The following is a 22572-nucleotide window of genomic DNA, read 5'->3' as shown; positions in this document are numbered from 1 at the left end:
GAACAAAACAGCGGTACCAAGTAGTAGGCCTAGTAAACAAAATATCAGATTGATAAAGGTATGACACAATCTATATTTAGGCTAGTTACATTAACAGTAAACAATCGCAGTAAACAAAAGGCAAATGGTGGTCCACATAACCAAACCCTAGCCTACAACCTACTACAGTGAGATGTAGCCATGCACAGCTGTCTTGCCAAATAAATAGGCCTATAGGCCCGCTTCAAACATGGAAAATCATGCCGCTCATAAGTTTAGCAACACCTTGTGATATGGCACAATACACTTCTGTGAATCAAATTTGACCCACATAATCAATTAAGCAATGCCAGCCTACCATAAACACGTTTCCAATACTACAGTTCCATTTACAACCATGAAAATCAATAGGCTACCAAGAAAACCATAATAGAATGTATCTATTTCTATGATGAAACATACCGATATGTACAGTTGAAGTCGGAAGTTTACATACACCACTCCACAAATTTATTTTTAACAAAATATAATTTTGGCAAGTCGATTAGGACATCTACATTGTGCATGACACAAGTAATTTTAACAACAATTGTTTACAGACAGATTATTTCACTTATAATTCACTGTACCCAATTCCAGTGGGTCAGAGGTTTACATACACTAAGTTGACTGTGCCTTTAAACAGCTTGGAAAATTCCAGAAAATGATGTCATGGCTTTAGAAGCTTCTGATAGGCTAATTGACATCATTTGAGTCAATTGGAGGTATACCTGTGGATGTATTTCAAGGCCTACTTTCAAACTCAGTGCCTCTTTGCTTGACATGTAGACCTCCACAAGTCTGGTTCATCCTTGGGAGCAATTTCCAAACGCCTGAAGGTACCACGTTCATCTGTACAAATAATAGTACGCAAGTATAAACACCATCGGACCATGCAGCCGTCATACCGCTCAGGAAGGAGACGCGTTCTGTCTCCTACAGATGAACGTACTTTGGTGCGAAAAGTGCAAATCAATCCCAGAACAACAGCAAAGGACCTTGTGAAGATGCTGGAGGAAACAGGTACAAAAGTATCAATATCCACAGGAAAACGAGTCCTATATCGACATAACCTGAAAGGCTGCTCAGAAAGGAAGAAGCCACTGCTCCAAAACCTCCATAAAAAAGCCAGACTACGGTTTGCAACTGCACATGGGGACAAAGATCGTACTTTTTGGAGAAATGTCCTCTGGTCTGATAAAACAAAAATAGAACTGTTTGGCCATTATACCATCGTTATGTTTGGAGGAAAAAGGGGGTGGCTTGCAAGCCGAAGAACAACATTCCACCCGTGAAGGGGTGGCAGCATCATGCTGTGGGGGTGCTTTGCTGCAGGAGGGACTGGTGCACTTCACAAAATAGATGGCATCATGAGGAAGGAAAATGATGTGGATAGATTGAAGCAACATCTCAAGACATCAGTCAGGAAGTAAAGCTTGGTCGCAAATGGGTCTTCCAAATGGACAATGACCCCAAGCATACTTCCAAAGTTGTGGCAAAATGGCTTAAGGACAACAAAGTCAAGGTATTGGAGTGGCCATCACAAAGCCCTGACCTCAATCCTATAGAAAATTTGTGGGCAGAACTGAAAAAGCGTGTGCAAGCAAGGAGGCCTACAAACCTGACTCAGTTACACCAGCTCTGTCAGGAGGAATGGGCCAAAATTCACCAAACTTATTGTGGGAAGCTTGTGGAAGGCTACCCGAAACGTTTGACCCAAGTTAAACAATTTAAAGGCAATGCTACCAAATACTAATTGAGTGTATGTAAACTTCTGACCCACTGGGAATGTGATGAAAGAAATAAAAGCTGAAATAAATAATTCTCTCTACTATTATTCTGACATTTCACATTCTTAAAATAAAGTGGTGATCCTAACTGACCTAAATCAGGGAATTCTTACTAGGATTAAATGTCAGGAATTGTGAAAAACTGAGTTTAAATGTATTTGGCTAAGGTGTATGTAAACTTCCGACTTCAACTGTAGCTATACCCAGGGACGTCATTTGGGTTCTTGCATTGGATATATATTGAATTCTGCTTATATCATGCTATACCACAATAAAAAGAAGTTCAAATGCTTTTGACCAAGAAGTGACAGGTTGGCACAAAATCTCTGCTGCACTCTATCAGCACCATGGACAGCCCTACACACTAAAGCAAGACTTATACAAAAACCAACCAGCTAGATTGTTTCTTACCTTTTCAGAAGATGCTCTGTGGAACTTCCTGAGTAATCGATCATTCCGTTCTCCCCGAAATCTTCTTGGAAGATCCCCCTCAAATTCCGGTTGCATTAGTTGAGCTTTCCTTGGGTGTAGCATGCTTCTTCTGTGCTGACTGAACACTTTTGTCAATGTGGAAAATTAGTTTCGCATGCAGCTGTGGACGCCCCCAAAGGTCAATCCATGTTTCAGTGCAGTGAGCATGGTCAGGCATAGCGGAGAGAGGCACAAAGAATCGTTGCAGGATATCAAGTGGGGTCCATTTGGAGCTGTCAGCTTCCTGCTTCCCCTGTTTGTCTCCTGGCCTCTAGAGGTCAGCTGTGTTCCCCTTTGCCTTAGTTTTTCCTCATGTGTCCTAATTAGCTTATCTATGTCACCTGTGCCTTGTTTCCCCTTGAGTATTTTAGCTGTGTGTTTTCCCCTTGTTTCTCACTTGGTTATTGCGTCCTGTCTATGTGTCTCCTGCTTTGTCCCACCGTATCAGTCCTAGTAAGTTATTCGAAGTTATCTTTAGTTTGTTTTTCTCCCCTCGGGGAGTTGTTTTGTTTTGCCTCCTGTTTTGGAACATTAAATCTACTTACCTGGAGTATTGCCTTGGATGTTTCATTTGGGTCCTACAACATCTCCTCTGTGGCTAAGGGGTAGTACCCCCAGCTCTACACATTTGAGACCGGAGTTCTAGCCCGGCTTGTGACAGAATAACCAAGTCCATCATGGACCCAGAAACACTCAGTTCCCAGGACCTGTTGGCGGTGATCATTCGACATGAGGCTTCTTTCCAGCGCCATGAAGCCGTTCTCAGCCGACAAGAGGAGCTGATGGCTAGACATTCTCAACTCCTGGCCGAAATGATGAGTTCCCTTCACCAGCTCTTTGAACGCCTCCTTGGTTCTCCCCCTTCCCCCCGGTCACCTCCCAGTGACGACAGGACTTCTCGGTTGGCGGAGCCCCGACTACCACCTCCCAAGCCCTTTTCTGGGGATCCAAGCTCTTGTCAGGGTTTCCTCACCCAATGCTCCCTCACCTTCGAGCTCCAACCCTCAAGTTTTCCCACAGACCGTTCCAAGATTGCCTACCTCATTACCCTTCTTTCAGACAAGGCGCTCGCCTGGGCCTCTGCGGTGTGGCAGTCCCAGGAGGCCTGTTGTGACTCCCACGCTGCATTTGTAGAAGAGTTCAAGCGGGTGTTCGATCATCCTGTCAGGGGGCGGGAGGCTTCCAAGCGCCTACTGTCTCTCCGTCAGGGCCCCCGAAGCACGGCAGATTTTGCCATTGAGTTCCGAACCATAGCAGCAAGGAGCGGATGGAATGATGAAGCGCTGAGGGTCTGCTTTCAGGGAGGGTTATCTGAGCCCCTTCAAGATGAGTTAGCCACCCGTGAACCAGCTGAAGATCTCGAGTCCCTCATAGCCTTGGCCATCCGCCTGGACAATCGTCTAAGAGAGCGGAGAACGGCTCGCCGTCAGGTGTCTCAGGCCCAAGTTCCTCTGAGCAGCTCTGTTTCTCCTGTTTGGACTCCGTCATTCAGAGCTGCCCCGGCTCCGGAACTGCCCCAGGATTCCCCGGAGAGCATGCAGTTAGGCCGTTCCAGGCTTTCTTCCAACGAAAGGGAACGTCGCATGAGGGAGCGTCGGTGCCTCTACTGCGGGGTTGCCGGTCACTTCCGCTCCACTTGCCCCGAGCTTTCGGGAAACGCCTGTCCCCGCCCAGCTACAGGAGGGTTGTGATGGGGAAAATTAGAGCTCCTCCTACTAACGCGGTCCTAGCTATTCCAGCCACTCTGTCCTGGGAGGGCCACCAGCATCGGGTCCAGGCTATGATCGATTCCGGTGCCGCAGGTGATTTTATGGATGTAACCTTGGCTAAGGAACTTAAGATCCCTACCCAACTACTTCCTCAACCCCAGGCAGTTACAGCCTTAGATGGCAGACCTCTGGAACCAGGAAAAGTTACTGAGGCGACTCAGTCCCTGCGACTTACCATCTCTCAACACCAGCAGGAGGAGACCTTCTATCTCATTGACTCTCCCGAGTATCCTATTATCCTGGGTCACCCTTGGCTATGCAGACATAATCCCCAGATCGACTGGCCTACTGGCACCATTCTTAGCTGGGGTCCCACTTGCCAACTCACCTGCATGCTTCAGAGTTCCTCAGCCCCTAGTACCCAGTTTCAAGAGTCTGTTGACGTCTCCCGAGTCCCCAGTGTTTACCATCGGTTCAAAGCAGTGTTCAGCAAGGCCCGGGCTACTGCCTTACCGCCTCATCGCACTTATGACTGTGCCATTGATCTACTCCCTGGGTGCTGCCCTCCTAGAGGTCGGATCTTTTCCTTGTCCTCCCCGAGCACGCAGCTATGGACACCTACATTAAGGAGTCCTTGGCAGCCGGCCTCATCTATGCCTCTACTTCCCCGGCTGGGGCGGGCTTCTTTTTGTTGAAAAGAAAGACGGGGGTCTGAGGCCTTGTATTGATTACCGGGGACTCAACAAGATCACGGTTCGAATCGATACCCTCTTCCTCTCATGGCCACTGCTTTTGAGCTGCTTCAAGGGGCTTCCATTTTTACTAAGCTGGATCTCCGCAATGCTTACCATCTCGTGCGGATCCGGCCAGGAGACGAATGGAAGACGGCGTTCAACACGCCCACGGGACACTATGAATATCGGGTGATGCCGTTCGGGCTCACCAATGCCCCCGCAGTATTCCAAGCCCTGATTAATGATGTTCTCCGGGATATGCTTAATCTGTTCGTCTTCGTGTACCTGGACGATATCCTCATCTTCTCGAGGTCACTGAAGGAGCATGAGGGGCATGTTAGCCGGGTTCTCCAGAGGCTCCTTGACAATCACCTCTACGTTAAGCCTGAGAAGTGTGAATTTCATGTTTCTCAGACTCAGTTTCTCGGGTTTATTGTCACTCCCGGGCACCTAGAGATGGATCCCAAGAAGGTCAAGGCGGTCCACGATTGGCCCACACCTGCCACGGTCAAGGAGGTTCAACGGTTCATTGGCTTTTCTAACTTCTATCGGAAGTTCATCAAGAATTTCAGCTCGGTGGTAGCCCCCTTGACGACGCTTACCAAGGGAGGAGGGACCAAGATTCACTGGGGTCCGGAAGCAGCAGGGGCCTTCGAGGATCTCAAGCGCCGCTTCACTTCTGCTCCGATTCTGGTGACCCCTGACCCAGAGAGACCTTTCGTGGTGGAGGTGGACGCCTCAGAGGTGGGGGTGGGAGCCGTCCTGTCACAGAGGGGTGCGGATGGGAGATTACACCCTTGTGCCTTCATGTCTCGCCGCCTGTCTGAGGCCGAGCGCAACTACCACGTGGGGGATCTAGAGTTGCTTGCGGTTAAACTGGCCTTGGAAGAGTGGCGCCATTGGCTTGAGGGGGCTCAGCACCCTTTCCAGGTTCTCACAGACCACAAGAACCTGGAATATCTCCAACAGGCTAAGCGGATGAACCCTCGGCAAGCACGATGGTCCCTTTTCTTTAATCGATTCCAGTTCATCCTGACTTACCGACCTGGCACCAAGAACGTCAAGCCGGATGCTCTGTCTCGAGTCTATTCTCCCGAGGTACAAGAGAAGCCCTTGGCATCGATTATTCCGAGGTCTAGGATCGTCGCACCTCTTCAGTGGGAACTAGAAAGAGGGGTACGAGAAGCTCTTGCCCATGAGCCCGATCCAGGCGGTGGTCCTGCCGGTCGCCTGTACGTTCCTCTCTCGGTTCGGGCCCGCGTCTTGCAGTGGGGTCATGAGTCGCCCTTGACATGCCATCCTGGCAGTGCTCGCACACTGGAGTTCCTCCGACGGCGGTTTTGGTGGCCGTCCATCAAGAAGGACGTGCAGGTCTATGTTGAGGCCTGCCCTGTGTGCAACCAGGGAAAGTCGACACGCCAGCGACCCCAGGGACTGCTCCATCCCTTACCTGTTCCTCGAAGGCCATGGTCACACCTTTCTCTGGACTTTGTTACGGGACTTCCTCTATCCCAGGGCAACACCGTCATCCTTGTGGTGGTAGACCGTTTCTCTAAGGCTGCCCGGTTTATTCCCCTGCCCAAGCTGCCCTCGGCTAAGGAGACTGCGGAGCTCCTCATGAACCATGTCTTCCGGATATTTGGCATTCCCCTGGACGTGGTCTCTGACCGAGGTCCCCAATTCTCGTCCCGGTTTTGGGGGCCTTCTGCAGGCTTATTGGGGCCACAGCCAGCCTATCGTCAGGATTCCATCCAGAGTCTAATGGCCAAACGGAACGGATTAATCAGGATCTGGAGACCACCCTGCGGTGTATGGCGGCCAGTAATCCCACGTCTTGGGCCACCTATATCATTTGGGCTGAATATGCCCACAACACCCTCCAGTCCTCAGCCACCGGATTGTCCCCCCTTCGAATGCCAGTTCGGTTACAACCCTCCTTTGTTTCCAGAGGAAGAGGCGCAAGTTGGTGTTCCCCTCGGCCCAGCGCTTTGTCCAACGCTGTAGGCGGACCTGGAAGAAGGCCAGGTGTACCCTCCTTCGGACCTCCCAGAGATACCAAAGTCAGGCTAATCGCCACCGCCGGACGGCCCCTAGTTTCCGAGCTGGTCAGAGAGTTTGGTTGGCCACTAAGAACTTGCCCCTCCGGGTCGAATCCAAGAAGCTTTCCCAGAGATACATCGGCCCTTTCCGCATTTCTAGAAAGGTTAACCCTGTGTCGTATCGTTTAGTTCTGCCTCGCTCCCTTAGAGTTAACCCCACTTTCCATGTTTCACTCCTTAAACCTGTCTTGTCTTCTCCTTTTGCCCCCCCCACAGACCCCCGCCACCTCCCAGGATCATAGACGGCCAGCCAGCCTACACAGTCCGCCGGATACTGGACTCCCGGAGGGTCCAGAACTCTCTGCAGTATCTGGTGGACTGGGAGGGCTACGGGCCAGAGGAGCGCTCCTGGGTTCCGGCCAGGGACATCCTGGACCCAGGGTTGATCCGAGATTTTCGCACCCTGGGGCCAGGGTGTTCTGGAAGGAACGTCAGGAGTCGTTCCTAGAGGAGGGGGTCCTGTCAGCTTCCTGCTTCCCCTGTTTGTCTCCTGGCCTCTAGAGGTCAGCTGTGTTCCCCTTTGCCTTAGTTTTTCCTCATGTGTCCTAATTAGCTTATCTATGTCACCTGTGCCTTGTTTCCCCTTGAGTATTTTAGCTGTGTGTTTTCCCCTTGTTTCTCACTTGGTTATTGCGTCCTGTCTATGTGTCTCCTGCTTTGTCCCACCGTATCAGTCCTAGTAAGTTATTCGAAGTTATCTTTAGTTTGTTTTTCTCCCCTCGGGGAGTTGTTTTGTTTTGCCTCCTGTTTTGGAACATTAAATCTACTTACCTGGAGTATTGCCTTGGATGTTTCATTTGGGTCCTACAACATCTCCTCTGTGGCTAAGGGGTAGTACCCCCAGCTCTACACATTTGAGACCGGAGTTCTAGCCCGGCTTGTGACAGGAGCAGACGATTTCAGTCTGCAAAGACTGGCGAGCGACACTAAACTCAGCTTCCACCAAATGTGTGTTGCTTAGATTCAGCAGTGGTTTCACCTTTTTCCACATCTAGAAAGTCGTGGCTCTCTGGGTCAAAGGCACACAAGGCCTCCACTAGTTGGCTGTTGCGTTCGCTGAATCGTTCTGAAATTTCACCAATGACAGCATCCAACGTGCTGAAGAACAGTATTTTAGACTCAGTCTCTTCTCCTCTGTCCTGCTGGCCTACTGTACTGTCCTCCACATATTGTTGGAGATTTGTACTTATATAACGTTGTTGTTTGCTTGGAGCTGGTGGTGCATCAGTGCCACTGGCACTGCACTGTGCCCAAATGGCTTCGAACTCGCTGTCACAGCTCAGCTCGACGCACTCCAATGCACTGCAGACCACTTTGACTCCAGTGTAAAGATCGGTTGCTTTTTTGTAATTTGTTTGGAGGATCGAGAAGACTGAGGATTTTGTGCACCATGGTGGCTGTAAACTTAAAGCCGGGGTCCGTCACCACCTTCATCAGCCCTGTAGCCTTGAATCTTCCTTCTGTGTTGTACGAACGCGTGCATCGATCTCAGATAGGAACTCCACAATGCTGTCACAACTTATTTTAACCACTGACACAGTAGACAGGTGTCCGCTCCACCTTTGATCCAGTAGTCATTTCAAGGTTTCTCCAGTGTACATGGCAGCCACTGTTGGTTTCTTTAAGAACTTGTAGAGTGAGTCACAGACATAAAAAATTCCTCCAGCGCATTCTCAGATGACATTGTATGAACGACCAATAAGGGAAGCTGGTGGTTGAAATATTTAACATATGGCACTTCTCTGTTGACTTTGTCCAGCAATATTTTTCAGCTGGGCTTGGCAGCGGCCTTGGTGGTTTGATGCTGCTGCTGCTGGTCATTGCTCTCCTTCTCCTTTGGCTTTGTTTGGGTACTTTGGCAAAGCCAATTTCTAATATCCATCATGGCAGCGGCAGATTAGCTGGTTGGCGCTAGCTAAATAGGCTAAGGCTAATAACATTAAAGCTTTTTACAGCTAGCTAAGAAGCTAACTAAACTCTGTAGTGGTGGGGCATGAGGCAGAGTTGAGTGAAGCAGCTTCAACTGTAGAACCTGACCCCGCCCTTATAAATCCAAATAAAATATTACTGGCAGCGGTGTATCATATTATTCACTTAGCCTAACACAGATGAGAAGCCTTTTCTCCCGCTTCTTATGGAAACCCAAAGGAGTCACCTAACCGCCCCAGTGGCTTTCCATAGCCCCCCTACACACACCTCGGTGAGCTCTGTCCATTGTGCTGACAAGCGCAGCAGAGATATATATTTTGCGCCAACCTGTCACTCAATCATTTGAACTTTTTTGCTTAAAACTAAATCTGAGGTGGCACAAGATTTAACTGAGGGGGCTAAGCCCCTTTTTTCCCTCTCATGGAACCGGGTCCGAGCATGGTTTTGTATATTTTTAGTATACTATAGACTAGTGTAGGGACAATATGAGCATATCTACGTTGAAAAACAATACACTTAGCATGGACTATGAGCTCATGAAACAGAGAATCAATCAAAACATATAAGTCCTCTTATGGCGTATTATAAGTGACAATTTTAAATTCATTGTAGCCTACTGTCAAAGTGGATATTTGTTTCAGCATAAAACAGAACCTATCTCTGTATTACCAATACAATATCATATAATAAAAATACAACTGAACACAAATCCATTTATTTTCTATAATGGACATGATCATGTTGAGATTAAAATAAACATGAATACATAATGGTTCACTATAGGCTATTTGCAGGTCAGAGGACAAAGCTATTGAGGAAAATCACACAATTGCAATACTGTATGTGAAGGGAGACATTTAGGAAGATTTTGAAGTTCAACTGCTTTGGCCTTTCAAACCAAGAAAATATTCACTTCAGATAATACTTAATTTTCCTCATTCAGTGATGTCATTGTGACATTTTACCAAATTCCAAATTCCTCTACCAATGACAACATGGTTCAAAGTTGAACAAGTTATTCCACAGAAAAAGCTCTTAGACTGCATCCCAAATGGCACTCTTTTCCATTTGTAGTGCACACATTTTGACCTGGGCCAATAGGGACATACGCTAACTAAGGACCCAAAACAAACCGCCACTACAGCAATAAATACACCTGGAAATTCACTGTGGTTTTGGGAGCCATTACATTGTTTACAGTAACAACTCAACCACAGAAGATGATTAAGTTCTTTAAAAGGTAATTTATGTAAAATTGACCTTGTAGACCCTATTGGGCCTTTGGGTCTACCACTACTATTCTCACCTATGCTGTTATAACCCGTGTAATAACCCTTCATCCCAAGTGGCATCCTATTCCCTATTTATTTAGTGCACCACATTTGACCAGGGCTCATAGGGCTCTGGTCAAAAGTATTGCACTATATAGGGTTCCATTTGGAACGCATTTCTGAACTCCAAGGTGTGGGAAACCACAGACTTCCTGGACTAAATGAACATTTCCTCCCTCGACAGAGAGCAGATTGGTGGGCATGCTGAGGGTTGGTAATGGGGGACTGGGGGATCTGACTCAGGAGAACAATGCCTTCTCTGTTAGGGTCGGCTCAGGCTGTGGGATGCTAGTGCCTCTCTCACTACACACTCTTCCCTCCATCCATCTATGTGTCCTGTATGTATCCCTCAACTGCAGCTAGACCTGCTGTTCAAACCTACAGTAAATTTGATTTATTGCAGAAAAATAAAGTGAAGATCACTCTAAATGCATGCAAAAACAAAGCAGAAAAAATGCAATTAGGTTTAAATTCTGGCTTTCTTGCTTCAATTCAAACCTGAGAATCACATTTTATGACTTTTAGGAGTGTGAACTCCCCTCAACCAGGGACACACTGCTGTCCAAATCAAACACACATTAAAGTTCATTACCCAAAATATCAGATGTGTTAAGATTAGATTCCGACCTGAGTGTCAGGATACAGGAGTCTGGACAGAGGACTGGGAATGAGATATGTTACATTTACATTTAATTCTTATTTTTCTAAAGAGCACTAGTCTGAGAATTAAAATAGGCAGATCAGTTGAGGATAAAACCTACCATAAGGAATATGGTGTGTGTGTGTGCACTGTAAAACCGGATAAGTAACATTTTGAGGAAACCGATTACCTAAAACAAATGAAGAAACTTAAATAGCTGAAATGAGCAGTACAACCTTCATACGAGTAATACAAATGCATTTTTTAGTAAGGTATACTTAAATTTAACGCCCCCACTAAGCCACGCCTCTAATAATTTCCCAGTGTGTCTTGCCTTTTCGATTGAATTGTAGAGTTACCACCCATGACTGTATTTGTTAGTGACAGAGACATATTTGTTGAATTCGTTCATTTTCAGTCCTGTGGGCTTCATGAAGTGAGTTCCTAGGCCAATATTATCATTATAATTGAACCATTACATATATCATAAGGCCTTATACAGTGGCCTTAAACTCATAGTTTACAGGCCACATCACGCCTGCAAGTAGGGTTGCAAAATTCCACAAATGTTCCCCCAAAAAATTCCAATAATCTTCCAACCAGGATTTCTGGAAAACCTGGGTAATTGACCAGAATTCTGCAACCCTAACTGTAAATTACATTATACTGGCTTGCAGAGTGATGTGTAATTCCTATTGGAATCTAGCCTGCATTAGGCTATCCAACAGTTTAATTTTGTGTTCACCCGCAACCTGCATTCATAATGACTGTCAGGGTTTAAGAACAGTAGAAGGAAACTGCCTAAGACATTTAAACTGGAACAACCATTTCAGTAACGGGTGCAAAAATTCAATGATTGGATTAAGTTTAGAAAAAAAATATTGATCTTTGTGAAGCATAACATTTAATCAATCACTCAATGTACATTCAAAAACACAGATATTAAAAACAATTCCCAAAAAATCCACCTGCAGTAGAGCATGCTGGGAAAGTTTTGAGTTAGTACCACAAACATTTTAAGTAATAATGACTTTTCATTTACTTTGAGTACAACTTACTAGAAGGATTTGAGTTAAAAATGCCTTGGGGTTTACAGTGTGTGTGTGTGTGTGTGCATGTACGTGTGCGCGTGGTATTACTCTCTCGAAGGAGTCTTTTATAACTGTAAAAGTAATCAACTCTGTAGGAAGATAATTGGACACTGACTTTTTAAGGGCCATTTACGGGGCCGAGGAGGCAAGTACAGTGTGGTAGTAATTAAAGCTGAATTAAATGTCCTGAATGAATAAGCTTGAACTTATTGGTGAAAACAGTGATACAAATAACACACTTGGTACTGTACAGCACCACTTTATCAGAGTATTATCGGATAGACGGACCTCTTCTATATCCCTTTCCCCCGTTACTGCTGTGGGCTGTGGTGTGGTTTCTCTTCAATGGCCACTGTTACCATCACTATGGTTGGTCAAAGACCTAACAGATTATGACCTACTGTAGACATAAGGAGATCATCAGAATTATGATTGGCCTCTATAGTTTAGCTAATGATTCAATGTTGTTGAGAAGTAAATACCTTCTTTGAAAAATCAGAATAATGGAATAGACCCCACCCCACAACCCCTTCACAGAATTCCCAGATTAAGTTCCCTGAATAAGATTGAATTCAACTCCTCCTTCTGACTAACTCTGCAACATGGTGATCTCCCATTGGCTCAGAGCAGCAGATGCGGACAGAGAGAACAGACTTGTTGCTGGGGTCTCTTTTGTTTCACCCCTTCACTTTCTCCTTCCTCGGTTCCAGATGTTGACTCCTCCCCTGGGCTTGGCAGACCCAGCCTCTCTCTCCGCAGCACTGTGTGTGTGTGTGTGTGTGTGTGTGTGTGTGTGTGTGTGTGTGTGTGTTTCTCCTCAGTGCTATACTGTAGCCAGCATCCACAGCTGGTTCCAATCTGAGGGCCCTGTTAAGAGGTTCAGAGCAGACAGCCGAGACGAGAGGAAGGCTCAGTCAGAACAGCGTGGAGAGGACACACCAATGGACTACAGACACAAGCAGTGGATCAACCAGTCGTAATTATGATGGTGCTAAAGAGTGGGGAGTGACACATCCAGACTGACAAGCCTCTTCACCTATTCCCTCCTTCATCTCTCAGAGCATCTCTTGAGATTTCACATCTCAACCTTTTACCCTCTTTTTGTGTGATTCTGATTTTCTAGACATTGAGTGTGTGTGTGTGTGCGTGCATGCGTGCGAGTGTGACTACATTGTTCTGCCAAACCATGTAAATCTGTAATAAATAAAAGCGAACAAACACATTTTCCTCCATGTCTGTGTTTCTTTCTGTGGAGGAAACGAAACCAGACTGTTCTTTTTTTGGCTCTGCTGAAATGTTTCTCTTTGACTCTATAGACTGTGTGTTTAGCTAGCCTAGATGGAAAGTCCCGTCCATTGAAAATGTCCAGTCCAACCATTTTCACTCTTTAAAAGGCCCAATAAATGTAAAACACTGCTACTTTCCTTTTTCTTCCACGTTACATATGCCAGGTTGAAAACACACACAGAACACACAGACTGTTCAGATTAGCTGTGCATCAGTAGAACAGATGATTATATGGAATGGAACTCATCTTGACTTGGGCCTTGTCAAGTATCAGGCCACAAGTTAAGATGAGTTCACCATTGTCTGTAGCTTCACCTTCTTCATTCCATCCATATGTAGAGAGAAAAACACAGACAGGCCCCAGTCAGAGGGTACGTCCCAAATAGCACAGATGCACTAAATAGGGAATATGGTGCCATTTGGGACGTAGATAGAATGTTCTCTCACGGCACACATAGTGGAGTGGAGGATGCCAGCTCCCTGTAAAACTTTGGGAAAGACTTAGATCACTTCAGGCACTCAATTTGACTGCATGGCATGTTGTATGGTAGCTAGGGGAAGTTTTTTATGAACATACCAACAATCCTGCTAAAATAAAGGGCACATCCAAACTTGACCAATAAACTAACTAGGGCAGACTAGTAGGCTATATCCCACTATTTGCTCTATAAACCAATTATGTGTTTATGAATATATAATAGTCATTATGCATTAATAAAAGCTGTTATAAGGAGCCATGGGCTGTAATAACAGCCTGTTTTAAATATTACCTTGGATGATTCCAACAGTTGTAAAGTAATTATGTCTTCATATTTCATATATAGTTCACTTTTTTTGACCAGAGAATAGAGTTCCATTTGGAACACAACTTAAGAGAACTGAATCCTGAAAACACCTTTTTGTTTTTCCTCTCCTATTTTCCTCATAACCTCTGCAACAGTACCTGTCTGGACTGGGCAGCATGCTTCATACTGGCACTCCAGCTCCAGGGATCTGGCAGTGGCGTCCTGTCAACTTCAAATCAAATCAAATCCAATTTTATTTGCCACATGCGCTGAATACAACAGGTGTAGACATTACAGTGAAATGCTTACAAGCCCTTAACCAACAATGCAGTTTTTAAGAAAAAAAAAAAAAGTGTTAAGTAAAAAATAGATAATAATTAAAGAGCAGCAGTAAAATAAAATAACAGTAGGGAGGCTATAAACATTTACATTTTAGCAGACGCTCTTATCCAGAGCGACTTACAGTGAGTGCATACATGATTGTTTTTTTTATTTGTAATGTTTTACTTTTTTTCATACTGGCCCCCCGTGGGAACCGAACCCACAACCCTGGCTTTGCAAACGCCATGCTCTACCATCTGAGCTACATCCCTGCCGGCCATTCCCTCCCATACCCTGGACCAATTGTGCACCACCCCATGGGTCTCCCGGTCGCGGCCGGCTACGACAGAGCCTGGATTCAAACCAGGATCTCTAGTGGCACAGCTAGCAGTGCCTTAGACCACTGCGCCACTCGGGAGGACATATACAGGGGGTACCGGTACAGAGTCAATTTGCGGGGGCACCGGTTAGTTGAGGAAATTGAGGTAATATGTACATGTGGGTAGAGTTAAAGTGACTATGCAGAAATAATAAACAGATTAGCAGCAGCGTAAAAGAGGGGGTTGGGGTATGTGGGGTGGGGGGGCAATGCAAATAGTCCGGGTAGCCATGATTAGCTGTTCAGGAGTCTTATGGCATGGGGGTAGAAGCTGTTAAGAAGCCTTTTGGACCTAGACTTTGCGCTCCAGTACCGCTTGCCATGCGGTAGCAGAGAGAACAGTCTATGACTAGGGTGGTAATTTTTAGGGCCTTCCTCTCACACCGCCTGGCATAGAGGTTCTGGATGGCAGGAAGCTTGGCCCCAGTGATGTACTGGGCTGTACGCACTACCCTCTGTAGTGCCTTGCAGTCGGAGGCCGAGCAGTTGCCATACCAGGTGGTGATGCAACCAGTCAGGATGCTCTCGATGGTGCAGCTGTAGAACTTTTTGAGGATCTGAGGACCCATGCCAAATCTTTTCAGTCTCCTCTTCATGACTGTCTTGGTGTGTTTGGAACATGATAGTTTGTTGGTGATGTGGACACCAAGGAACTTGAAGCTCTCAACCTGTTCCACCACAGCCCCGTTGATGAGAATGGGGGCGTGCTCAGTCCTCTTTTTTTCCTGGAGTCCACAATCATCTCCTTTGTCTTGATCACGTTGAGGGAGAGGTTGTTATCCTGGCACCACACAGCCAGGTCTCTGACCTCCTCCCTATAGGCTGTCTCATCGTTGTCGGTGATCAGGCCTACCACTGTTGTGTCATCGGCAAACTTAATGATGGTGTTGGAGTCGTGCCTGGCCATGCAGTCATGGGTGAACAGGGAGTACAGGAGGGGACTGAGCACGCACCCCTGGGGGGCCCCCGTGTTGAGGATCAGCGTGGCAGATGTGTTGTTACCTACCCTTACCACCTGGGGGCGGCCTTCAGGAAGTCCAGGATCCAGATGCAGAGGGAGGTGTTTAGTCCCAGGGTCCTTAGCTTAGTGATGAGCTTTGAGGGCACTATGGTGTTGAACGCTGAGCTGTAGTCAATGAATAGCATTCTCATGTAGGTGTTCCTCTTGTCCAGGTGGGAAAGGGCAGTGTGGAGTGCAATAGAGATTGCATCATCTGTGGATCTGTTGGGGCAGTATGCAAATTAGAGTTGATCTAGAGTTTTTGGGATAATGGTGTTGATGTGAGCCATGACCAGCCTTTCAAAGCACTTCATGGCTACAGACGTGAGTGCAATGGGTCGGTAGTAATTTAGGCAGGTTATCTTAGTGTTCTTGGGCATAGGGACTATGGTGGTCTGCTTGAAACCTGTTGGTATTACAGACTCAGTCAGGGACATGTTGAAAATGTCAGTGAAGACACTTGCCAGTTGGTCAGCGCATGCTCGGAGTACACGTCCTGATAATCGGTCTGACCTGCTTAAAAGTCTTACTCACATCGGCTACAGAGAGCGTGATCACATAGTCATCCGGAACAGCTAATGCTCTCTTGCATGCTTCAGTGTTGCTTGCCTCGAAGTGAGCATAGAAGTGATTTAGCTCGTCTGGTAGGCTTGTGTCACTGGGCAGCTCGCGGCTGTGCTTCCCTTTGTAGTCTGTAATAGTTTTCAAGCCCTGCCACATCCGACGAGCGTCAGAGCCGGTGTAGTACGATTCAATCTTAGTCCTGTATTGACTCTTTGCCTGTTTGATGGTTCGTCAGAGGGCATGGCAAGATTTCTTATAAGTGTTCGGGTTAGAGTCCCGCTTCTTGAAAGCGGCAGCTCTACCCTTTAGCTCAGTGCGGATGTTGCCTGTAATCCATGGCTTCTGGTTGTGGTATGTACGTACGTACGGTCACTGTTGGGACGACGTCATCGATGCACTTATTGATGAAGCCAGTGACTGATGTGGTGTACTCCTCAATGCTATCGGAGGAATCCCGAAACATATTCCAGTCTGTGCTAGCAAAACGTACGCGTCTCTGTGTGTGGAGTAAAGGTGGTCTAGAGTTTTTTTCCTTGAAGGAGTCTCTAATAGCTCCCTTGAGCTTTACGTCTGACTCAGAGCAGAGGAATGCTTCTAGGCAGCTCCTCTCCTTTCCCTTTTCAGCTGTCAGTAATGCTTCCTGTGGGACTGCTGCTCATTCTAAATTATGTTTCATGTTCTTCTCTGGAGGAGGAGAGTAGTGTGAGAGAAAGAGGCTGAGGCTTGGGGAGGAGAGTATAGGAGGCCACATAAAGGAGAACAGTTGGAGCTTGCTGTGGTTTGTCTAAACCAAGGCAAGGCCACTTCTTTTGAGATGTTTGGAGGAAAGTATTTCCTTTCTGTTCAGATAGTGTAAACATCGTGGACTTTAATCTTTCCGAAACACCTTTTGTGTTGCATTTGATATGTCACACACAGTTTAGTCACATTGTTAATAGAGATAGATCAACCATTGTTTTTCCATTCCACCGTCCATTGTAATGCAGCTGTAAGAAGAGGGTAGAGGCTAGGTGATCTTTATTCAATCTGTAGCGCTGAAGCGTTACAGATTGTGTGATAGAAATGTAAAGGTAATTTCCGATTGAGCTGACATATGCAGTGCTTACCGTGAATGCAGTCTCCGCTAAAGCGGAAACATTGTCTTTAAACTTCAATGACACTTTGACGCTGAACTTTCGCGATACGGATTGAATAGAGCCCGTAATTTACATTTACATTTAAGTCATTTAGCAGACGCTCTTATCCAGAGCGACTTACAATCTGAGTATGTGTTCTTTAGAATGTGTATACTGTAGAATGTGGTAGAGTGCCTCAAGTCTCTTCTGTTCTATGTCTCAGGCATGAGATTCCTGCACCTGACAACAACAACTGTCTGACCCTTGCCCTCCAAACCAAGCCCAGGAATGGGGAGATGGAGGTGGAGGAAGCCTGTGTAGTTACAGTACCTATAGGAGTAATAACTGAAGTAAAAGTAGAGGAACGAGTTGGAGAGCAAAGACAAGCCTCTGTTAATAACAATAACAATAACATGCAATAACAATACCAGTATGAACTGTATTAAGTATAAAAACTAGAGTGAAAGGAGAGCAAAGACCTCCAAAAAGGAGAGCAAAGACCTCCAAAAAGGAGAGCAACAGACATACAGTACTGATTAACCCTGATGAAGGTCTACTAACCAAAACACTAGTTTAAGATCCAACATTGAGGAGCATACAAGAGTGTCCAGCGTGATGCCTAGAGTTTGTTTTTTCAATCTCAAACTGAGTGACACTGACAGATCATAGCCGCAGGGAGAAACACTTTCCATCTTGCCACATGAAAACAATACTAATCACTACCTCCAAAACCACAGTACCACAATCTATTGTGTGATCCCAACTCACATCATAGATCAAAGTAGCAGGAGGATCAGAATATTTGGTTTGTTTCCAGTGCTGAAAACAAACTGGCTGATGAGTGGAGAAGTTGAGCTGGCTGCTTTTCCTTTGTTCTCAGAACTTTAAATGATCTGCAGATATTCTATAACAATAATTGTTTTTCTCTTCTCAGAATTACAAAGATGTTATAAAACAGACAGACAGATCATAAAGAATGTACACAGATGAACAGGCAAAAAAATGGAGAAAGATCAGCACAATTATGTAATCGAGATGTATCTTTTGAGTTGTATCTGTACAGAGATGTGTCTTTCTGTTCTACTCTATGCGATAGACTGTACGTAAAAGGGAATGCTTCAAAATGCACTTGTGAAATGTGCAGAACTGCAGACAAAAAAGTTGACAAACCCCCTGAAAAGGTAGGTGGTGATGACAACTGTAAAATATCAGTTTTGTGTTTGAGAGTTACCGTTTTTCTCTCAGGCTCTTTTCACACTCCTTTAGAATACATGAGTGCTGCCGCTCCCTCCTTCTCTCCTCCTCTCCGATGTTTGCCTTGGTAATAATACAGAGTATCGTATTTCTCTATTAATCTTGAAGCCCTACCCCAACCCCCACCCAGTAACCCCCTCTTCCTCCCTACAGCCCCATTTATATTTTTTCTTCCTGTATATACAAAAACTTGTGTTAGTGCGGCAGTTCCAACATGTAGATCCAGGGAGGGATATAGTTCACTGGTGGGCAACACACCAGACATAGGAACAGGCACTAGAGGGGACCCTAGCTTCCATCTGAGAGAGAGAGCAGGGAACCTACGTACCAGTACCTTACATGGACATGCTGACTACATCTCTTACAGTTGGTTTAGATTCCCCAGACCACCACTGTTTATTTGTCTCATCTGGGTAGACAAAAGATTATGCTTTCTTAACACAGCAGAAACAGTTATTTACCAAAACAAGTGGTTTAGGAACAGTTGGAAGAGTTTAAAAATGCTTTCACTTACAGGGTGCATTTACTGTAGATAAAATATTCAATTTTTTAAATCTCAAGTACCTTTGTCCATTCCTTGACCGTGTAACAATCAGAGTTTACATAGAGATATTTAGCGACTGAGACAAAGTGTTTGATGTATAGCACAGTAGGCTTACTGTGTAATCATGACATCAACATGTGAGCACATGTGAAAACACGATTTCATGTGAAAGAAATGTGACAACATGGGGAGGCAAAATTTAAACATGACTATAATACTGTAAATGATTGTGAAAGGACAGTATGAGGCTGTTTGCTGAATACAACCTCATTTGGGATTTGTACTCCCAATATCTTGGTTGCTAGCTACCTGAAGTTCCTGCTGCACCACCAGGCCTGCTGACAGAGAGAGATCGGCTATATATTTATTGTCAAGAATACACTTCTTGACAAAGTAAATGTATACAAAAACTTGAAGGTGTTATTTATATAAGTTCGTACTGTGACCACAATTGGGACTTAGCCTTAAACAGGATTTGAACTCATAACGTCTCAGTCGCTAGCAACCTGAAGCTACACCACCAGATCTGTGAGCGTGAAAGAGCTATGGGCCACAGACTTATTGGCAAGAATGCATTTCTACACTTTTCTAAAAGCTGCCCATAATCAAGTAAATAATTGGCAAGTTATCACCACCAACTAATGTAAAACTAGCAGTGCTCAAGGACACTTGACATCACAGAGTATACATTCATTCTTTGGGGATTTTAACTTGCAACCTCTTGGTTGAGAGTTCATCGATGCATCTGCAGTGTCATCAGGTTCATACTTATTGCATGAAACATACACTACCGGTCAAAAGTTTTAGAACACCTACTCATTCAAGGGTTTGTCTTTATTTTTTACTATTTTCTACATTGTAGAATAATAGTGAAGACATCAAAACTATGAAATAACACATATGGAATCATGTAGTAACCAAAAAAGTGTTAAACAAATCAAAATATATGTTATATATTCAAGTAGCCAAGCTTTGCCTTGATGACAGCTTTGCACACTCTTGGCATTCACTCAACCAGCTTCATGAGGTAGTCACCTGGAATGCATTTCAATTAACAGGTGTGCCTTCTTAAAAGTTAATTTGTGGAATTTAGTTCCTTCTTAATGCGTTTGAGCCAATCAGTTGTGTTGTGACAAGGTAGGGGGGTATACAGAAGATAGCCCTATTTGGTAAAAGACCAAGTCCATATTACGGCAAGAACAGTCTCCCGAGTGGCGCAGTGGTCTAAGGCACTGCATCGCAGTGCAAGCTGTGCCACTAGAGATCCTGGTTCGAATCCAGGCTCTGTCGTAGCAGGCCGCGACCGGGAGACCCATGGGGCGGTGCGCAATTGGCCCAGCGTCGTCCAGGGTAGGGGAGGGAATTGCCGGCAGGGATGTAGAGCATGGTGTTTGCAACGGGGTTGAGGGTTTGATTCCCACGGGGGGCCAGTATAAAAAAATAATGTATGCGCTAACTGTAAGTCGCTCTGGATAAGAGTGTCTGCTAAATGACGTAAATGTAAGCAAAGAGAAACGACAGTCCATCATCACTTTAAGACATGTATATTAACACACTCTCAAAAAATAATGGTATGGTTAGGGTACAGTGTTGTTCCCTGGGATACTAAAAGGTACGCTTCACAGGTACACAACTCACATGGTACAGTTCGGTAACTTGTAGTTATAATGGGACATTTTTCTACCCAGTATTTTGAATTTAAGGTACGATCATCACTCCGCTTTGAAATATAGGTGGGGGCAATGTACTGCTGGGGCACATTAGCATTTTGGGGGCATGGTCAAACATATGTACATTTGTGCAAACCGTCAATAGAAGTGTTGTAACAGTTTGATGGTTATGCCGATACAAGTTAAGTACCATTGACACTGTCTATTCTGCAAACTTTGTAAAATAATGTGTCAGTAATGAGCTGCACTGTAAAGAGGTTATTGTATGTTTTCCAGTAAGTTAATGGCAATATGTTGCTGTGAATTTGTCATTTCTTACCTGGAAACTACTAGCTAGTAAGTTAAACATTAACTTCCTGTGAACCAGCTGCCATCAAGCTACTCGAAAATGCCCAGTAACCACTTCACAGTCTAGCTCTTGATTGTCACATGCTCTTACAAAGATTGCAGAACTGATGGTGTCAAAAGAGGTGCTCAACCTTGATCAATATAACAATAAAACCACTTAAACTGGTACAACATTCTGACTGACAGTTGGCACAAATACAAAATATTTTAGACCATGCCCCCAAATGTGCTAATGAGCCCCTGCCCGCACACTTCCCCCACCTACATTTCAAAGTGCAGAATAGCCGCGTTCACATGCTAGTCGGAGCTAGGAAACGGATATTTCCGACTTGCTAGTTCATGAATGCAACACGTGATTAACTACAACCAGTTAGCAAGTTGGACATTTCTGAGTTTCCTAGTAACCAAGTGGGAAGTGGGAATTTACCACATATGACTGGAAAAAATTCACTTGAATGGCCCTCCAACTGGTAATTACTAGTGGGAAACTCGTGTATCATCCTGAGCTCCAACTTCTCCCACATGCTGACCTCTGACATCACCTACTAAGGACATTAACTTGATAACAGCATTTTCGGCAACAACAAAACATTATTAATAAACAGCAATCTATTAACATCGTTTTTTGAACACTATAATTTGTTTACAAGCATGATAGCTGTACTTTCAGTTTATGGTTTCCGCAGCTTGTTGACCAATAGCCAATCAGCGTTTCTCAACGAGATCAAAGATGCATATCTGTATTCCCAGTCATGTGAAATCCATAGATTACGGCCTAATGAATTTATTTCAATTGACTGATTTCGTTATATGAACTGTAACTCAGTAAAATCTTAGAAATTGTTGCGTTTTTATTGTTGTTCAGTATACATTGTCCGCACTTGTACCCTAAAGGTACCAACCAGTACCTTGTGAGTTCCTGTGTGTACCTCTGAAAGTACCTTATGTGTACCTTTGACCTTTTTGTACACCAGGGAACAACACTGTACCGTAACGCAGTTACACCCCTGACACTGTGTGCGGAAAGGATGAGTCGAATGTTTGCGTTTGATCTGATTGAATCTAGGTCTTAATGTAAAGTGTTCCTGAACACTGCTAATTTTTGGTTGGTGTTGTCAGATAATCACACAATTATTGACTTGATTCCAGGCAACTTTTTGCAAAGTGCAGAAATTTATTCTTGCCAATAAATCTGTGGTTGATCTCTGTCATGGCCACAGACCTGGTGGCAAAGCAGGAAATTCAGGTTGCTTGCATTCAAGATGTTGTGAGTTTAAATCCCAAGTGTGGTTGCGTCCCAACTGTGCTAACCAATGTTGAGATAAATTCCATTTAAGTTCCAGTCAATTCAGAAAGTAAACCAAATACCACTTCCTAATTTTCCGCAATTAGAATTGGAATTTCTGTGTACTTCCTGAATACAGTTAGCTTTTTATTTACTGACAAAATACAGTTCAGCTGTAGAAATACATGAAAAGTAACTCAGTAGCCGG

This window comes from Coregonus clupeaformis, chromosome 31, assembly GCF_020615455.1.
Source record: "Coregonus clupeaformis isolate EN_2021a chromosome 31, ASM2061545v1, whole genome shotgun sequence".
In the NCBI taxonomy this organism is placed as follows: domain Eukaryota; kingdom Metazoa; phylum Chordata; class Actinopteri; order Salmoniformes; family Salmonidae; genus Coregonus; species Coregonus clupeaformis.
Note: the sequence above shows the minus strand (reverse complement) of the source record.